We start from the raw sequence: 19,266 nt of genomic DNA on the forward strand, positions 1-19,266 counted from the left end.
TCAGACTCTTCAGATCATGCTCTAAATAGCTAATTAATTTTAGGTTACTTTTTTTAAAACATGGATGTTCATCTTTCAGATGTACTATTGTTTGGATTGCTAATATATATTTATCCACTTTTTTCAATGCGCTTCGTAATTGACTTTTCTATATAAGAGGAACAATTTTTGTTACATTTAGAAATAATATGCAATATTTATGTATGTCTGTATGCAAATCTGTCCACGTTGTACAAACTACTCATGTATCTACAATAATCATGATTATGTAAGTTTTTACATGTGTTGTTGAAAATATTTTTTTGTGTGATCGTCATGCCGATCAGTTTTACTGGTAGAAGAAATAATTTGTGCTTATCCACCTGTTTAATTTGACATGACAAGACAATGGTTTACAATGGTTATTAGAATGAAATAGAGTGAGTAATATATTTAGTATATATGTGAAAAATAATTTAAAAGATCTTAATTTCTGAAAATCAAATGTGATTGTAAGTTGTTTAATTTGTGCGTTTAGAGAGATGAGTTACACACATTGTTGAACGGTGGATTTTTTTGGGGGTTGTATGAGATCTGACATATAAAGTGTGTCTGATCTATTGTTGTTTTGGCCTGTTGACCAACATTACGTCTTGAAGCAATTGATTTACCTTTATCACTTGTGAAGTGAATTTAATAGAAGGGTTTGATTTATTTGAACTATGATAACTACTTACCATATTAGATTCACATCGATGTTGGTTTTGTGTCATTGTTGATTTGATGATGATAAATTTTGAATTGTTGGTGTGACACTTCTCTTGTCTTCTCTGATCTAGCATATGCAATGTTGTAGTGATCTGTAACATAGTGGAATCATTAATATCAATTGAAGTCATTAATTTGACATATATAGGAAATAGACACCTATTATTCTGAATTATTCATTTTCTATATATAGTTAAGAAATACATATAGTGTAGGATGCAATGGATATATTTTTATTTGTATGAGGCTTTATATTGTTGTAGAAGATTGTAGTTGATGTGTTTTGAAGTAATAAATTTCATATATTGAATGTTTAATGAAACAGTTAACCAAATCATTGATGTAAGAGAAAGTAGGTTTCAAATAAAAGCGATGTTAGGTGAAGTTGCTTGGTGCAAAAAGAAAAGTAGCTTGTAAATATTAGTCTTAGAGAGATAATAAGCCTTATTAGTTAAATATAAGAAAATATTAAAATAACGATACATTAGGTTTCTTTTTTCCTTTTTGATCTTCTTTTTCATTGGATATGACACAAGGTTTTTCCCTTTAACCTTCTTGCTCCTTTTTCTTTGTAGCTGAATTAGTCAAATTTCGTCCTCACTTTCATCTGGTACATTCTGCTTTTCAACCATATGTATCCTCACTTTTTTTGAATTTTCCTCTGCAGTGACTTCATCAATTTTTTTGGTCCTCTTGAATCTATTTGTTTTTTTTTGTGGGATTTCAATATCAGTTTCAACTGCTACAATATCTAATATAACATGAGGTATGTTTGCGCGATATCTTTGATTTTTTTCATTATCACTTAGTTTCTTCGTTTTCTTGCTTCTTTGTTTTTTAATTGGGATTTCAACCTTGGTTTGATCTGCTACAATTATTTTTTGAACCTCATGTATCTCTATGGCTATCACATTCACGTTTGTCTCTACATTTAAAAAGTTACGATTAATCTTCACAAGGATACTGAATTCTTTTCCCTTACTCAATACCAACTTATGATAGTATTCTGATTCTTCTTTATGTGGAATAGAAAACCGTATATATTAGTATTTCAATTAAAATAGGTTAATGTTATTTAAATAGGCTAATATTTCATAGAGAAAGTGATTTACGTTTTCAGATGTAGAGAGAACATAGTCTTTTACGTCACAACCAAAATAATATTTTGCATCATCATAAAATGTAATCCTTAGAAATTGATCCTCAGTAGTGACATCAATCTTTAACCGATATCTAATATAAATTGGAAGATTTCATAAATATTGTGCTAAGTATTTGTTAGCGATATAGTAAACTTCTTTCAATATTTATAATCATTATTTTTTCATGTATTTGGTGGAGTAAGTAATATTTGTTGTTAGTCATTTGTATAGTTTATCTCTCCCCATAATCAATTTTTTCAGTCCTACAGCGCGTACAAGTTGCACTACTTTTATAACAGTAACTCGCCTGTAGCATTTCTTGCAAGCATAATACCATGTGTCAGTATTATTGTCAATGCTTAAAATCGTAGAACTGAATTTACAGTACATGTTCTGCATGTAGATTAGGAAAATCACTTAATTACATTTGAAACATATAATTTGAATACAGGTTGAGTGTCTTATATTAAAGTGCCTTCACAATGACAAGTGAACCATTTAAAATATTAGTATTTTTTACTTGATGGGCTGTTTGCATTAGTCTTTTTGACATTAGACTTAAGTTAATCTTTTGTTCCTTTATGTTGTCATTCTTGGAATTTTAAAGTAATGGAAAAAAACATTAATGATGTAGCATGTGGATAGCGTCTGAATAAGTGTGATGAAACATGTATAACTTACCATTCTTGGAGATAATTGACTTTTTCAAATTTTGAATTGATTAGCAAACTACTAATAGGAGTTGTTGAATGGACAACATCCACTATTTTGATAGGAGTAATTAAATCAGTAATATCTTTATGCAGTTTGAAACTTAAGTCAATATATCAATTGAGAAGATTTATACCTTGATAAATGGATGATTTTGCATCACAAAAGGCAAGTGTTTCGTCACTTTTAAGGCTCTGTAACATTTTTCCTTTGATTTTAGCAAAGTCTTCCCATAAAGTCATGACTTTTCGATCATACCTATATATGTAACAAATAATATTTTTATAATAATATTTATTAACTTGAAAAATTTTATATGTAGGTGCATAGAAAGTATATGTTACCATTCGTTTGTAATGATTATTTCGCGTCTAACGCTTCGTTCATCTCCGGTTAGTGTTTTAACTTTGATTAAATACACACCACATGTAAACAAAAATTGTGTTACAAAATACAAAATTTCTTTGTGTATGGAACAGACAACAAGCATTTAGTGAAATTTACCAAACAAACTCCCATTAGTGATTTTTTCAGCTTCATCAAATGAAATAAATCCATTAAAAAATTATTTAGTCTTAAATTGACTTTCTGTTCTCAAAGACCTATGTGTTGTTTATAAATTCTAGTTCAAGGTCCTTATGCTCAAATAGGAACTTGTTTTTAGCTCCATTTAATTTCCCATTTATAATGTAGTAACTTTGATTAAGTTGAAAAGACTTGTATCATGCATGAACATCTTTGTTGAAAAGAGTCATTTGCATTTTTATATCCTGTGGTAAGGACCATAATCATCAAAATGACAAAAGAGGTCAACATATTAAGTAATGAATATAATAAAATATTAAAATAGAGTTACCTCTTCATTGACTAATATCAGTTGCCAACGAATACCCTCACCGTTGCATTTTTATACTCTTTTGTTAAGCTGGGTCAAATGACTAAGACTTTAATCACCCATTCCGTTGCATATTTCTTCAACTTGCTAATTGGTAGGCACTGGTTCTGAAGCTCTTCCAGACTTGTTATTGTATTATTGTAGTAGCTAGTGTGTGTGTGTGCGCGCATATATATATATATATATATATATATATATATATATATATATATATATATGTGATGTTAATGCAATTTATTTTTATATAATAAGTGTTCTTTTGGTTTAACACTAAAGATGCTCAAGAATATAATATTCACCAAGCATATAATAATTCTTCTTTTTAATTTTAAAAGCGAACAACTTCAACTAACAATAATATAAATATTACCTTAATAGATGCGAGTTAATCCAAGGTGAAGAAATGTAACAAATTTTGGTGTTGCCGAAAGCAAGAAGCCTGTTGAAGTATTAGAATAAGAAGTGATAGTAAACGTAATTTCAAATAGAACTAAATCAACAAAAATGTAACAAATTATTATAACGGAAGTATTGTGAACGTCCAATAAAACAAAAACGGATTTTAGTGACAATAACTATAGATATTAATAAATAGTACTAAACGCTTTATCGTCATTAGTTAAGTGTCATTAGAATCAATGTTACTAAAGGCTTTTAGGTATATATAGAAAAAGTGCTAATTGCCGCTAAAAGTACACATGTAGCGGCAATTAAACATTAATTATTGTTAATGTTCATTTTCAATGTAATGATACGACTACAAAATAGAAAAATCCTTGGCGGACAATCTGTTGACATGTTACAGCAATAGCTTTATTTTGTAACAGTTAACTGGACGCAAATGCTATATTTTCTACTAAAGCATATATCAACAACAACATAGCTAATAATATTTTATTTAATTAGACATTTGGAGATTATGTATTTCTTAATGAAAGGTATAGATTTGTTGTGTTAAAATAATATACTTTTGGAATTCTGTATGTTTCTTTTTTAATTTTTTTTATCGTTGGTGAAGTTTAGATGTGTTGTATCCCACCACCGGCAGTATAAAATTGTTTAATTTGTTTGGTTTGGCTTTCTTCGAACATCAAACAGTAAAGAGAGAACCTCTGCAGTACGTGTTCCCAACATGATAACAAGGAGACCTTTTTTTTTTTAAAGATTTATGTGATTGTTAATATTTGATTGAGTAATGGAGTTAATCTTCTCCTTCAACAGTGAATGCAATTTTTCAAATGCTTTTTCCATGTAATAGGAAATGGTTAATTTTTAATAGTGACAAACTTCAAAATAGTTTCCCAAGTAAACTATGTTTCACATATATCTTTGAGATCAGTACATATACTTTATCTGCATTCTTGTTTTCATGATATCCGACTATTTTTTCCTTGATTTATGTTTAAAGAGTATATTCTATTTATGTAAAAGCTGGATGTGAAGATACAAATAACTTATAGACAAGAATTTTTTGTTGGTGGTCTTCCATTATCTTTAACGGAAGGTAAAGAGTATACATGACATCATTTCTTACTTCTGCTAGTTGATTTAGGAGAGATACATGCAAAAAATGGACAAGAAGAGAAAGAAAAGAGAGAAACTATAGAACAGAATGAAACACAAATATTATAAACAAAATCTAGACTCAAAGAGACCATGCCATGTATATAATGAGCTGCTCCTTCTGACTAGTAGGAATTATGATCTCCTTTGACTTTATTCAGTTTTATTGATCACTATGGTAAACCTTTGGATGAGCCTCTAAGAAACAATTGAAAACTATAATAAATATTTTAATTGAGGTTATCCGAATTTCAAGGCGGTTAGCAAATTTAAATTTAATGAAAATGTAGAATAATGAGTGAATTTAGACTTGACACAGGTTGATATTCATCTGAGAGTTTGTTTGATAGTAAAATACTATGGCAGCAGTAAGATGCCAGAAATTAGACTTGATACAGGTTGGTCTTTATTTGAGAGTTTGTTTAATAGTAAAATACTATACTAGCAATAAGAATAAACCGTCAACCTACTTTCATATAATACCATCTAAAAGTTATCAAGTAAAAGTGATCGTAATGTGCGAGAAAACTTAGGGCGTAAATATATTTTTGATTAGCATCAAAACAGAGAAAAATCAAAGCATTCATAAGACCGTCTAAAAGCTATCAAGAAAAATTGATCGCATTTTGAGAGGAAACGAAGGGTATAAATATGTTTTCGATGAGCAAAAGCAAAGTGTCAAGGTCAGGAAAGTAAATTAACCTTAAGAAAGCCTCCATGCCTATTGTCCCCTACAACGAAGTAAAACATCTGCAATGTTTAAAAATCAGAAAACAACATTTTAAAAAAAATTAATGATTAGAAGTAAAAAAAAACAGTTTGAGAAGATTAAAAGGAACTGAAGACTGAATAAACTCCAATATATGTTTTCCGTCATACTTTGTTCATATTGTCTTGTATAAATCTTTCTACGATAGGACGTGTCACGGTGGGTTTTGAACACAGTAGGCCATTCAGGCCAAAGTGGAACGGGATAGCTGGAATCATATTTCAGGTAGCTTTATATTAATGTCTTCAGCTAATTTATGCCCTCCCATGAAATAATTATTTAAGTTTTAGATATGATTTACATGGTTATAGAGGGAAATGTAGAGATAAATATATTTATTGATATTTGAATTGTAAAACAGTTGATATCTTAGTCTCTGATTGACATTGTACTGAATTGGTTACTCTAGGAGAATAATAATTTTTGCATGTTAGAAACTAAAAAGTATCAAGTAAAAGTGATCAAAATGTGCAAGGAAACTAAGAGCTTCTCCTCGCCTATTTTTCTGCCAGGTTGTCCATAGACAAGAGCTTCTCCTCAATAATGGTTCGCTGCCCATAACCCTTTAATATGTACAATAGCCGTGATGGATGGGCGGGGGTTAATGGAGGAGTCTATGCTGGTTTTGGAATTCGCTCATGGGATGCTGTGGTTGAGGATACTCTTTTAGAGTGGAAATATCTGGCGAATCCCTGCTAGGTGAAGTCTGAGGTGTACTTCTTAGCCTATTCTGCCTTTGAATTAGAGGCTGGTCATCTTCTGACTCATTTTGCTCAGCTCCAATTTCTGCGGCCGTCCTCTTTCTCTTGCCCTTGCCTCTTTGTAGCTCCTTCCTCTTTTTTTCATAGGATTCATGTGACACCCGATATCCAAAATAGACCAAAAATCAGGTTTTCAAAAATCTATGGGTGCAATCAATGATCACTATCGACGAACCCTAGTCTGATCTATAGCCCGTCTGAACATCCATCCTTTGTGACTGAAACTCTCCCATGACGCAACCCAGAAAAATTTACTAAGTGTTGATTCGCGGATAGACCTACGGTTGGTAAGTCAGACTATGGTCCGTAGTCTGTGTCCGTCAATCAACACCCCTTTTACCCAGCCTCTGACATGAACCACGATTGACCAGTACGGTCCGTAGATGGACCTACGGGCCGTAAGTGAAAATTAACAAAAAGTTAGGGGGAAAGTGCTGCTGGGTCAACTTCAATTGATCATAACACTTAGCACAAAATGAATTAGATGTCCCATGACATATGGAATGATAGATAATTGAATAGATTTTCATAGCCACTGAGTTTGCTAAAATCAGACCTCTGAGTAAAAAGTTATGCTTATTTTAGTAAAGACTTATCGAATAGACCCAACCTACAGACCCAAACAATGGACCATCGAATGAACGACGGCCCGTCAGTCCAGGTCATCGTTTGGTCCGACAACAATTAACTCAGGGGTCTTTTCGTCTTCTCCCACTTTATTTAAACCCTAAGATATGTCGTTTTTTACTCTAAATCATCAGATATTAGTCAGTTTAAGCATACAAACATAGCTAAAACTTATTTAAGTCAAATCATTAAATCAAAACTTAGAAAATAAGAATCAAGAAAGGAGAAAAAGGTCAAGAACCCTATTTCAAGAGCGCAACAAGGTTCCCTTAGTTCCTGCCTCGAAATCTAAATATTTCTCCTTGGATTTCATCACCAGGTATGTGAGATTTCACTAGTGGGTTTATTTCTCTCATTTGATCCCTAGTTTTCAGTCAGTTCTTGATTCTCTACAGCAGATCATCATAAATTAGTTAAATAATGTTCCAAATCAGATTGTAAAGTTATTATTCAGTTTATCGCATGAATTTCAGAACCTTAGCTATGTATTTTTCTAGTTCTTGAATTACACATGCTAGGCCAGATATTTAGTTACTTCAGATGTACATGCCTTAGTTATGAATTCATCATTATCAGGTTAATTATTGTATTCTCAGTTTGCATGTTAAGTTTTGAGCTATCCAATATTTACAGAAATTTAGTCATAATGTCTTAGTCACTTTATTCATTGAGAGTACCATAATATCGAGTTGGACTAGGGTTTAGTGCACCTAATTAGTCCAAGAACTACTAGCCATGTAGGTTGTAAGTCCCCTATGTGGGTGCTAGTTTAGTGATCACACCAGCATGCATTTATACCTATGGCAAGGTATATTGGGTCCTCCCGATGTGGCGTATATGTAACACCCCGCATCCAAAATAGACCAAAAATTAGTTTTTTTTAAAAAATCTGCAGGTGCTACCAACTGTGGCATCGACGAACCATAGCTTGGACCACAGTCCGTCCTGTACAACTGTTGATGGGATCAGAACCTCCCAAAAAAATTTCAGCCCAGAAAAATTGATCAAGTCTTGGACGACGGACGGACTTACCGTCCGTAGGTCAGACGATGGTCCGTAGTTCATGATCGTCGATCAAGACTCCCTTCACCCACTCTCTGATAAGAGCTAGGGATGATCGACACTGTCCTTAGGTGGAAAATTTGCAGACAGTTAAGGGGAAATGCAGTTGGGTCAACTTCAAATTGTCATGAAGCTTAGCATAAAATGATTTATGTGTCCAATGACCTACCCACATATATATAATTGAATTATCTTTCCATTTCCACCGACCTTGCTAAAATCAGATCTTTGAGTAAAAAGTTATGTCCATTTGAGTAAAGTCTTGTCGAACAGGCCCTAACGACGGACCCAATGACGGGGTGTCGGGCAGACAACAGACCGTCAGTCCTGGCCGTCGTTTGGTCTGACAGAAACCTTCCCAGGGGTCTTTTGGACCTTTCCCACTCTATTTAAACCCAAAGTTACATCGTTTTGACCCTAAATCATCATATTTTTACTCAGTTTAAGCCTAGAGACATAATTAAAACATATCTAAGTCAAATCATTAAATCAAAAGTTAGAAAACTAGAAGCAAGAAAGGAGAAAAAACTCAAGAATCGTAGTTCAAGAACGAAACAAGTGTCCAGCAGTTCCAGCCACAAAACTTGAGTATTTTTCCGTAGATTTCATCACCAGGTATGTGGGATTTCACTAGTGGGTTCCTTTCACCCATTGGGTCTCTAGTTTTCAGTCAGATTCTTGAGTCTCTTATCATGATTAATTCTAGGGTTCTATAACTTTGATAGAACTTCATGATTTATTTAAATATATGTTCCAAATAAGATTATCATGTTATTACTCAAACTATCACATGAATTTCAGAACCCTAGCTATGTTTTTCTTTATGTTCTTGAATTACATATGCTTGGTCAGATATTTCACACTTCAGATATACATGCCTCAGTTATAAAAGTATAATTACCAGATTAATTATTGCATTCTTAATTTGCATGTTCAGTTTTGAGCTATCCAGTATTTACAGAAACTCAGACATAATTTGGTAATTTACAAAATTCATTGGGAGTAGCATAATATCGAGTTGGACTAGGGTTCAACGTATCCAATTAGTCCCAGAACTACTATCCAAGTAGGTTGTAAGTCCCCTCTGTGGGCAATCAGTTTAGTGATCATGCCATCATGCCTTTATACCTTTGGCAGGGTATATTGGGTCCTTTCAATGGGGCGTATACATTGGACTCCACATTTAGCTCATGTGGTTTTATTATCAGTTATTAGTATCTCACACAGATTAGTCAGACTCTCTGCATTGACCATTTATCATTATACTCAGTATTCAGTTTCAACATGTTATAAATTGGTCATTGCATTCAATTATCTCAGAAATTCAGTATATCATGTTCAGATTATTATACTTACTTTTGTGTTGGTTCAATTATGTTTTATTTCAGATTATTTCAATCCTACATGCTCATTATCTTTCAAGTACTAGAACATACATGCGCTACATCTTCTCGAGATGTAGATTCAGGTTCTCAGCATCCACATCACACATAGATCGATTTTCCGATCTCAAGTTCAGCATCTTCAGTGGTGAGTCCTCATTCTCCGAGGACAATAGTCATGAGTTTCATTTTAGTCTTTAGTCATTTAGTTTAAGTGTTTGCTAGATTTAGCTGGGGCTTGTCCCAATATTTCTAGTCCAGTTTAGAGGCTTATTTCAGACATAGTTAGATTCAGCTTAGGACTGAGTTAATATTTCCTTTGTATGAAACTCATTATTTTCAAATATCTTAGTTATAGAATATGAGTATTTTCCATGTTTTCAGATTTAATTATGATTTAGCTTCCACATCAGTTTATTATCTTTAGTATGCTCATGATCATTTCAGCAGGGTTAGCTTGGAATCACTTTTGGTTCTAGGTTCCATGTCCGCGTCTCGAGGGTAGCTCGGGGGATGAAAATTTGAGACTCCTTCGTTAATTCATATACCTGATATTGTTCTCCTTGATAGTTGTGTGTTTTCGTTGGTTGTACCATATCTGCAATAATATCCTGTTAGTCGTAATAATAGTTGATTTTACATGCATGAATAATTACTACATAAATTTTCTCCTTTCCACTCGGTGGATCGCCGCTCCTCCTTGGTGAGCTTGGTTGGATCTCCAAAGGATTTTTGGATCCAGTCTGATCAACTTTACAGTGGAAAATTCTGTTTTGTGTATCGCACACTATTTTTTTGCGAAGGTGAGACTATCCGCCGAGTTATACAGTGACGACGGGAAAAGAAACATGATATAGGCAATCTTATGCTATTAGGCGAACCGCCAAGTCATTCGGCAAACTTGACCCACGCTTCTGAATAGCCAAACATGCCTGCATCTCAAATTGATCCTAAAAATCATTCTTACAATCATTACGACTACAATTTAGGCATGCAAATATGAAACTTATGCAAAACCCATACTTTCCATCACTCCAGAATACTTAGACTTCTTCTGGTCTTGCAATTTTTTTGACCATTTAACTACAATCACCCTCGAGAAAGTTGTCACCATTTCTTCCCAAAGTAATTTTCATTGATTATCACAATAGTGGGTTACTTATACTTCACCAACCAATTTGATAAAGAACAAACAACAGCCAATTCAGAATATTTACATTAAAAATAAGTGCACTCAGGCATTTGATCTTGAAGGCATATCAGGTTTGTTACAAGTTATAATTAGCATGTAAGCAATTTATTTCTATCATAAGGTATAAACACATTATCACAATACTGTACTTGCAAAAGAGTACCAAATGATCAAAAGTAAAATTGGGGTTTTAGAGATTAAACTTTGATGCCGATCAAAATAATGTTTGTAATGCTAGGCAGCCAAGTGATCCAACCGCGATCACTATTAATGAACTAAAATACTAATTCACGACACAAATATAAGAAAGTAATATATTTGGTGCAAATTTAGAGAGTTTGAAACAAGGAAAGTGAGTGATTCAAAAATTTGGCCTTTGGCCATTATATAACCGTTTATTCATGTCCATTTGGCGAAGTTGATTTCTCTCGCCGAATCACTCGTGATGCGCCGAATGATCTTTTATCCCGCCCTTTATTAAAAATCTAGGCAAGATCGAAAGTTTGCATCGAGATCTCCTAACAGGTTGGCAATGCGCAAAGCTACTTTTTGAGTTCGATGAGTTTTACAGGCTCTACAATACTTTTGCATTGTGCCAAACAACGGAATTCAGCTAGTCTCACCAAGTTGTTTGGTATCTCGCAAAATGGACTTTCTGCTCGCCAATTTGAATTTTTTAAGTATTTTCCTCATTTTGACCTACAACAATAACACACAATTATTTATAAAATTAAATCCTAAGTTATGGCCTTGTGTTGCCTCCCAAGAAGCACCTTATTTAACGTTGTGACTTGACGTAGATCCTGCGTCACTCTATGATGTTGGAGTTAGGTCTAGTATCACTAGGTAACCCAATTTGTCGTTTAGGTGGAGCTGAGGCATGAAAAACATTAGGAGTGATCTGATGTGATGAATTGATCTAGGGTTAGATCTGATTAGCTGATTTAGCGCTTCACTTCTCTCTCACATTTTGTCCAATACACGATCCAGTGATCTTTTGGAGAATTTTTGAAGCGTGTCCTCAGCACAACTTTTCTCATTTTATCTAGAGCTTTTCCTAGTGCGCGGAGGTATATACTTCCCTTTGCATTTGCACTGGTTTTCCACCTCGGATATTTTGGTGTTCAAGTCATTTAGTTGAGATACCAGTGCAACAATTATGAAGTTACTCTCGACTTCTTGATCTACCTCAACTGACTTGCCACCCACTTGCTCTGTCATGCTTAGAGGACTTGCACACACAAACACAAAACATAAAATAAAAACAAAACTAAAAGTAAAATTAGTAGTTAGTACACCACAAAGAACAAAGAATCATAAGTAACTACATTTTCACGTGACACCACTCTCTGACACTGGCGCCATTTTGATGCTTTAATATGTGTCTATTTTATATTTCATGATCAACGACACTAACCTAGATTTTAGTGTCTATGAATCGAAGCTAATAAAGTAACCCAACAAAGGGTTAGGGTCGTGTCCCAAGGGAGTGGCAGTGAAAGTATTAGCTACTTAGAATTCCGTTCTAAGTAGTGATAGCTCAAGACATTTTTGAGTTAAACACAAATTAAATTCAATTTGTAACACCAAAGTGTCAAATATCAAGAAAGGGTTTTTGTCACAAGTAGTATAGCTAAAATAAAGAGAAATGAAGTATGTGAGAGAGTTCTTGGGGTGTGACCGCAATATATATTGTCACAAACTAATGGGTACATGCTTTTGATATGAAAATTCGCAAGACAATGGTGACTAGGCTAAGACTTAGGTGAAAGGAAGTTCCCTCATGGTGACTTACAAATGGGTTCCTCTTGGACATCATTTGTCTAAACTAACAAGCTTACGTGTTACCCACACCATGACCGTTCGATAGAGGATGCTTGGATATGGGACTAGGGCTCACGCTCTCGGGCTGAACCTTATGTTGATCCATTCCTTAGGCCATCAGTCTAGTGGTCTTTGTTTTGCGACCTCCCTCTATGGCAAGCCGAGAACACATGTGTAGCTTCGTGTCTTCAACTAAAAAACATTAAATTAAACCACAACCACTAGGTTAAATCACCATTATAATTCATCTAATCCTATGAGAAAGCAAGACTCAACAATAATATCAACACATATGTGCTAAATCACACCCCAAGAATGGGGTTTTTAGCCACACATCAAGCAATCATCTTATATACTTAAAATACAAAGGAATTAATTGGGTATAATAGATTAAACCTTAAAATGACAAAGGAAGATAAATTGAGAAGAACCACTTCCAATATAGGAAGAAGAACTTCTTTCTTCAAGCTTTCTCGAAACCCTCTTCAAACTTGAGAGAAAACTTAAGAAAAAAGTTTCTAAAATAGCATATTAAGTGTGTAATGTTTCACTCTCTAAAAGTTGTCTTCTTAAATAATAAATGAGTTTAGTATTTATAGACTTCAAATTTAGTACTGGTGGATCCACTCGGCTAATTTAGTCGTAAATCACCGAGTGATTTGGCGAATCCCCATTTTCTGGTTCATTGCCAATTATGCCTTTCCTTAATATCCATGCATGCTGTAACGTTGGGCAAAATAAATCTACTTTGCGAAACTATTCGGTGAAGCGTCGACTGCTTCTTTTCATCGCCTTTTGATTCAATTCCTTTAGGGATCACTTGCTGTAACAGAAGGCCGAACTTTGCTGTACGACGTATCGCCAACTGTGCTTGGAAATTCACACTTTGAATCTTCAACTATTTTCTTCCGTTTTTCTTCCGTTTTGAGCCTAACTGTCCGTGCTCCTACAAAATCCCCAAATACCTGAAACTTAGAAGTTTTTATCAAATATTGAAATAAAATACACAATCGAGGACACTATTTGCATTAAAATAAGGCCTTAGATGAATCAAATTTGAGGACTCATCAAGGGTTTCCTTATTTTTGCAACACCATGGAAAGGGTGGCTTTACTTCCACTTCTTTGACTTTTCTGTTTTTTTACCTCACCCCCAACTTACACTTTTTTTCCTAAGACCTCATTTGTTTCTATTAAGATTAAGACGTCTGAATCTGAAAACACATATGAATATTAAGATATGCATTAAGATCTAGATGTGTAAATCTGAATCAACATCTGAATATTAAGATGTTGTATATGAATATGAACATTGAATTATTGGGACTATTTTCTTGCAATATCTGAATGTGCAAATGAATTTAAACGCCATATCAGTAGAATATAATAAAAAACTTCCTTTTAGTAAAATAGCTTTTTTGTAATAAAAATAATATTTTAAACATTTTTATCTTAACAAGGTAAATACAATTTATCTTTTAAGAATTTAACATTAAATTACATCATTAATATGTCTATTCTTTACACTCAAAGAATTCAAAAATATAATAGAACACAATTAAAATAGTTAATATAGAGTATTAATATAGTTTATGGAAAAATTTTATTTTATAATAGACGTTTGTTATTGTTATCAATCAAGTAATTAATATTTTCTTTTGGAACCATGCTAAATATCACAGATCTTGATTAATTTATGAAAGTAGAATACTTATAATAAGAATAGAGGAAATTGTAAAGATAAACATGTAATTAATATTTATTAAATAAGAAATTAACTTTTATGAGTTGTTGTGATGTAGTTGAATTAAATAGTAGTCTTCGTTTTGTGTCTGAATGGTGTTAAGAGTGTGTTACAGATTTGATTCATTCACATATATTTAGACCCATTAAGAGGCTTATAAGGAAATAAAACAATTAAACTTAATGAATTGAATCTGAATTATTGAGATTCAGTCCTAAAAAACAAACACACTTAATGAGACAAATCTCAATGATTATGATTCAGGCCCTCATTAAGTGCAGACAAATGAGGCGTAAGTAGGCTATTTCAATCAAACCAATCATTCATGAAGACTAATGGAGATGGTTCAAGAAGGGTCTAGTCTTCATCAAATTTCTTCCAAAGAAATGTTATGGATCAAGGGGTGTTCAAGAGAGGTTCACACACTCACAATAGAGGTCACAAGAGTATATGTCAAATTGGATCAGTCTCTATAAAATTTCCTAAGATCATATCAAGGGAAAACAATACTTAGTTGACTAGACTAACAGGGAAAACTCTAGGTGTTGTCATGCATGGTTCAAGGTAAGATTTTCATACAAGATTTGATACTTATGTTAAAAATGACTTTACACTTTCGCTAGTGTACAATGGTCATTACAAGAGAATCCATTTGACAATTGACTAATCACAACGAGGTGCAAAGAGTTCACATATTATCTATGCAACTTCATGTGGTCTTGTCATAGTCATACTTTATATTTGTTCAATTGAGAGAACTATTCAAGTTATCGGTATTGATCAAAACTGATACTCAAATATGCAAAAGAACAACCACTTTCAACACAAGAGGTGGAACAGGTTTTCAAAAAATGAATTTTCTTTTCGGAAGGGTCAAAAATCATTTTGCAAATAAAATCAACAAGAAGCCATAAGCTTAAATAGTCGCACAAGAAGTATAAAACAATTTTAAATAGAAAACCCAAATATATATTCAAAACATTGTCAAAACAACTCACAAAGGTGGGCCTCAAACATCCACAAAAAAAACATTTGTCCTCAAATGCAACTGAAAAATATCTTGCAATGAAAAGAATGAAAAATAGAGATGGAGGTAAAAAGGGAATGTTGTCTAACTGATTGCTCCATCTGGGGCATCGGTGCCTTCTACATGAGCTTGAAATTTAACTATGTTCCCTAGAGTATTATCATTGGTTTTTTTTTGTGTTCATTTTCCTTAGCCTCTACAACGAATTCAGCCGCAATCATCATTCCCAATCATGGGCTGCCAAAAATGAGTTTATAGCTGTGTATAATCCACATTTCCACGAAGAAATAGTGGGATCGATGGAGAACCTCCTACTCGAACTTTATTTCTTACTCTCTCTTTTTTGTTTGGGCTAGTTCTGCTATCTTTTAGTCTCTTTTGAAATTTGTGGCTCTTATATATCAGGGTGGCATGTCTCTCCCTGCGGCTTTTGGTCTAGCCATTTTAGCAAAGACTTAGATAAAAAGTTAGAAAGTATTTAAACAGGAGCAGGGAGGATTTTGAGTGTACAATTACTTTTCCAAACCATTGATGAAGTACTCATCCACTTATGGATTTGCCAACACATTTCAGAGAGGGTACAACGGTGCAGACAAAAAGCTATTTAAGAAGTCTTTTGTCGAGTCATTAAGAGTGTTTGGCGACGTCATATCTCGCCAAATGTTACAAATTAATCAAGATATTTAGCATTAAATCAAAGGCAAAAGGGGACGTTGGGTAGACCTCTGAGTTATTTGGCGAGTTTCACTCAGCTCACCAAATGTCTCAATGTGCCTATGTTCAACCCGCCTTCTTTATTCAACTCCACAACCCCAATAGCGCAATTTAAGATCTACAATACAAAATCAACTACGAACCTCAACACTCACATGCTCCAAAAAAACTTGATTCAACTTAAAGCACAACCCTTCAAGCAAGAGTTGTGAAATAATTATCGATAACACACACGATTGAATCACCATAGAGCGATCTTATAATGATTCATTAAAATTCACATTATGAAAATGAGTAAAATTTTGAAGAAATAAATACAGGATTCAAATTACCAAACATTGATGCCAATTGAAATGCTACTGAGATACTAGGCAGCAATGCAATCCAACTCTGAGAACAATTCGACAACTAAAATACTCTAAAAATGCAAGAATATAAAGCTAAAGTACTTATGTGAGTTTGTGAAGAGAAAAAAGTGAGGGAGATATAAATGAAAATGGAACTTTTAACCCTTTTGCTTGCAAAAAACAATCCAATTTTTGAACATTCAATGATATTAGTCGAGTCTCCTAATCTCTCGGCGAAACATCGAATGTTTAGTTCTTTCATCAAATTAACAGGATCTTCAGTTCAAGTGAGAATCCCAACAACTGTATTTATCTAAATTGCCAGCATGATTTGTGATGCTCCATTTATGTAGACCGCCGAGTTTTATAAGATCCAATCTGAAGATATCTTGACGCTGACAATGGAAGAATCGGGTTCACCAAACTTATCAGCGGCACGCCAACTGGACTAGTTGCTCGCCTTCATACATCTTTTGAAGCATTTCCCTAACTTCGACCTGTACAAACAACAAGCCGTAGTTGTTAAAGGGTTTTGGGTTGCCTCCCAAACAACACCTTAGTTAACGTCTTGTTATGACGCAATTCCACTTACAAGATTCATTCTTGGGGTTATCCATATTATCACTAGGAAACCCCCTTGATATCTCAGATTTAAGTGATACGAGATATAACCTATTTCATTTTCTAACAGCTTGATCAAAACTGAACGGGAGGTGGTGGTTTGACTAAGGGGGGACACATCTTCCTTCATCATCTTGTACGACCCTTCAACTTTGTTGAGGTTATACAATAGCATATCCTCAGATCTTTCTCCTTTTGAATCCTTAGTCTTCTGTCGCTCATGGGGAAGTATATATTCTTCCTTCTCCCCATTGTTCACATTCAGATTACGGTACCTCTATTCATGATCTCTATCTTTCCAATCTTCGTTTCTACCCCACCTTGATTTCCACATTACCTTGGGTAGTTTGAACGGTATCCACTATTTTGGTTGGCTAGAAACCTTACCTCTTTGTTATATAAGGCTTCAAACTTCACCTCGTCAAGACTTTCCCACCAAAGCCCGATTACATTGACACCTAATGCACCAGCCACCATGACATTTTTGGATAAAATGTCAAGTTGTATCATAATCTTGGTTGCGTTTTGGTCTCTTTCACTATCCTGTTTGATTTTATGCTTAGATAGCATAAAAGTGTGAGGAGAGACTTGGTCTTCAGGGTGTACCATGCTATGTTGATAGTTATTATCCCATATAGAAGTTGAGATACTACCGCATATGGTTGCTACATTAACCCTTCAGGTGAGAGTTGATCAGCGACAACTTTGTTTACCGAGTTGAGGCTCCACTACAATTATTGATGGAGAACATTATCAGGCAGACCATGATTTGGGCATTGGAGTACCATGTTTTTTAACTGTAGCCAAGTTACGTTTAAAGGCTCGCCGTTCAAACGCTTAAAGCTCAGAATGCTATACCATAGTGACATCATCTTTGAAAGAGGGAAAAATTGCACTCAAAATGTGGTTACCTATTCTTCCTAAGAAGTGATGGATTCTCGTGGAAGCTCTGCTAGGAATTTGCACACCTCTCCCGTCAATGAGAAAGGGAATAGCCTCAACAAGAATGACTCCTAAGAGTTATTTTCAAAAGAGAAGGGGATATATATAGAAGATAAGGGTCCACACACATCTATGAAGTTTCAAATATGCTCATAAGGAGCCTCATGAGCTAATCTGCCGAAGAGTCCCTTTAACTGTAAGAGTTGCAGCATGGTGCTTGTGGAACACTACATTTCCCTTCGTTGGGGGGTAAATAGATGGATCTAACACCTCCCGTAAGATGGTGGTCATTGATGTTGGGAACTTAGACATCGTTGAGATTTACAATGTTGTCTTGGTGACCTACCAGGATACCTTTTCTACCGTTTACACTCATGCTTTTTTAAATGGTTATCCAAACAAACCAAACAAAATGGAAAATTATGCTAGTGAAGCTAAAAATAATCCAGAACAAGAGTCTATCATTTCTACATCTTTATGTAAGATCACGCGCTAGCAGCGGCTGTATTTTGATGCTTATCGTGACCAATGACACTACTTTTGATTCAAGTGTCTAAGATTGTTGATAATAGTAACCCAACCGAGGGTTCGGATCATGTCCCAAGGGCTTGCTTTTGAGAATTTGTAGTTTATTAGAATTTCATTCCAATTAGTCGTAGATAAAAACATTAATGAGTAAAAACATTGTAAGTTAAGGGGGTGACAGGAAAGTGTCAAATATCAAAGGTGTTTTGTCATAAGTAGTAAAAATAGCAAAATTAATAAGAAAATCTAAGAAGTGAGGTGGGGGGGGGATTCTTGGGATGTGACCGCAATACAGATTAATTTGGATTATTGGGTACATGCTTTCAATAGAAAACCTATAGAATAATAATGACTATCCTAAGCTTCATATGGTAATAAGTTCTCTCTCGAGCAACTTTCCCCGCTTCAAATTATTCCTGTGCGACACCCATTTTCGACATTAAGACTAGCATATGCATTACCCTTCTCACTCTCTCAAGCTGAGTGTTTTAGGATATGGGACTAGGGCTCACCCTCTCAATCAGAACCTCATGTCGATCCACTCCTTAGTTCATTATCTAGTAGTCTTGGTTTCGCGACTTCTCTCTTGAGCAAGTCAAAAACACATTGGGTAACTTGTATTTGCAACTACAAATCCATTAGATTATTCAAAACTATTAGACAAAATCACCA

Source organism: Solanum lycopersicum, chromosome 12, assembly GCF_036512215.1.
Source record: "Solanum lycopersicum chromosome 12, SLM_r2.1".
NCBI lineage: Eukaryota > Viridiplantae > Streptophyta > Magnoliopsida > Solanales > Solanaceae > Solanum > Solanum lycopersicum.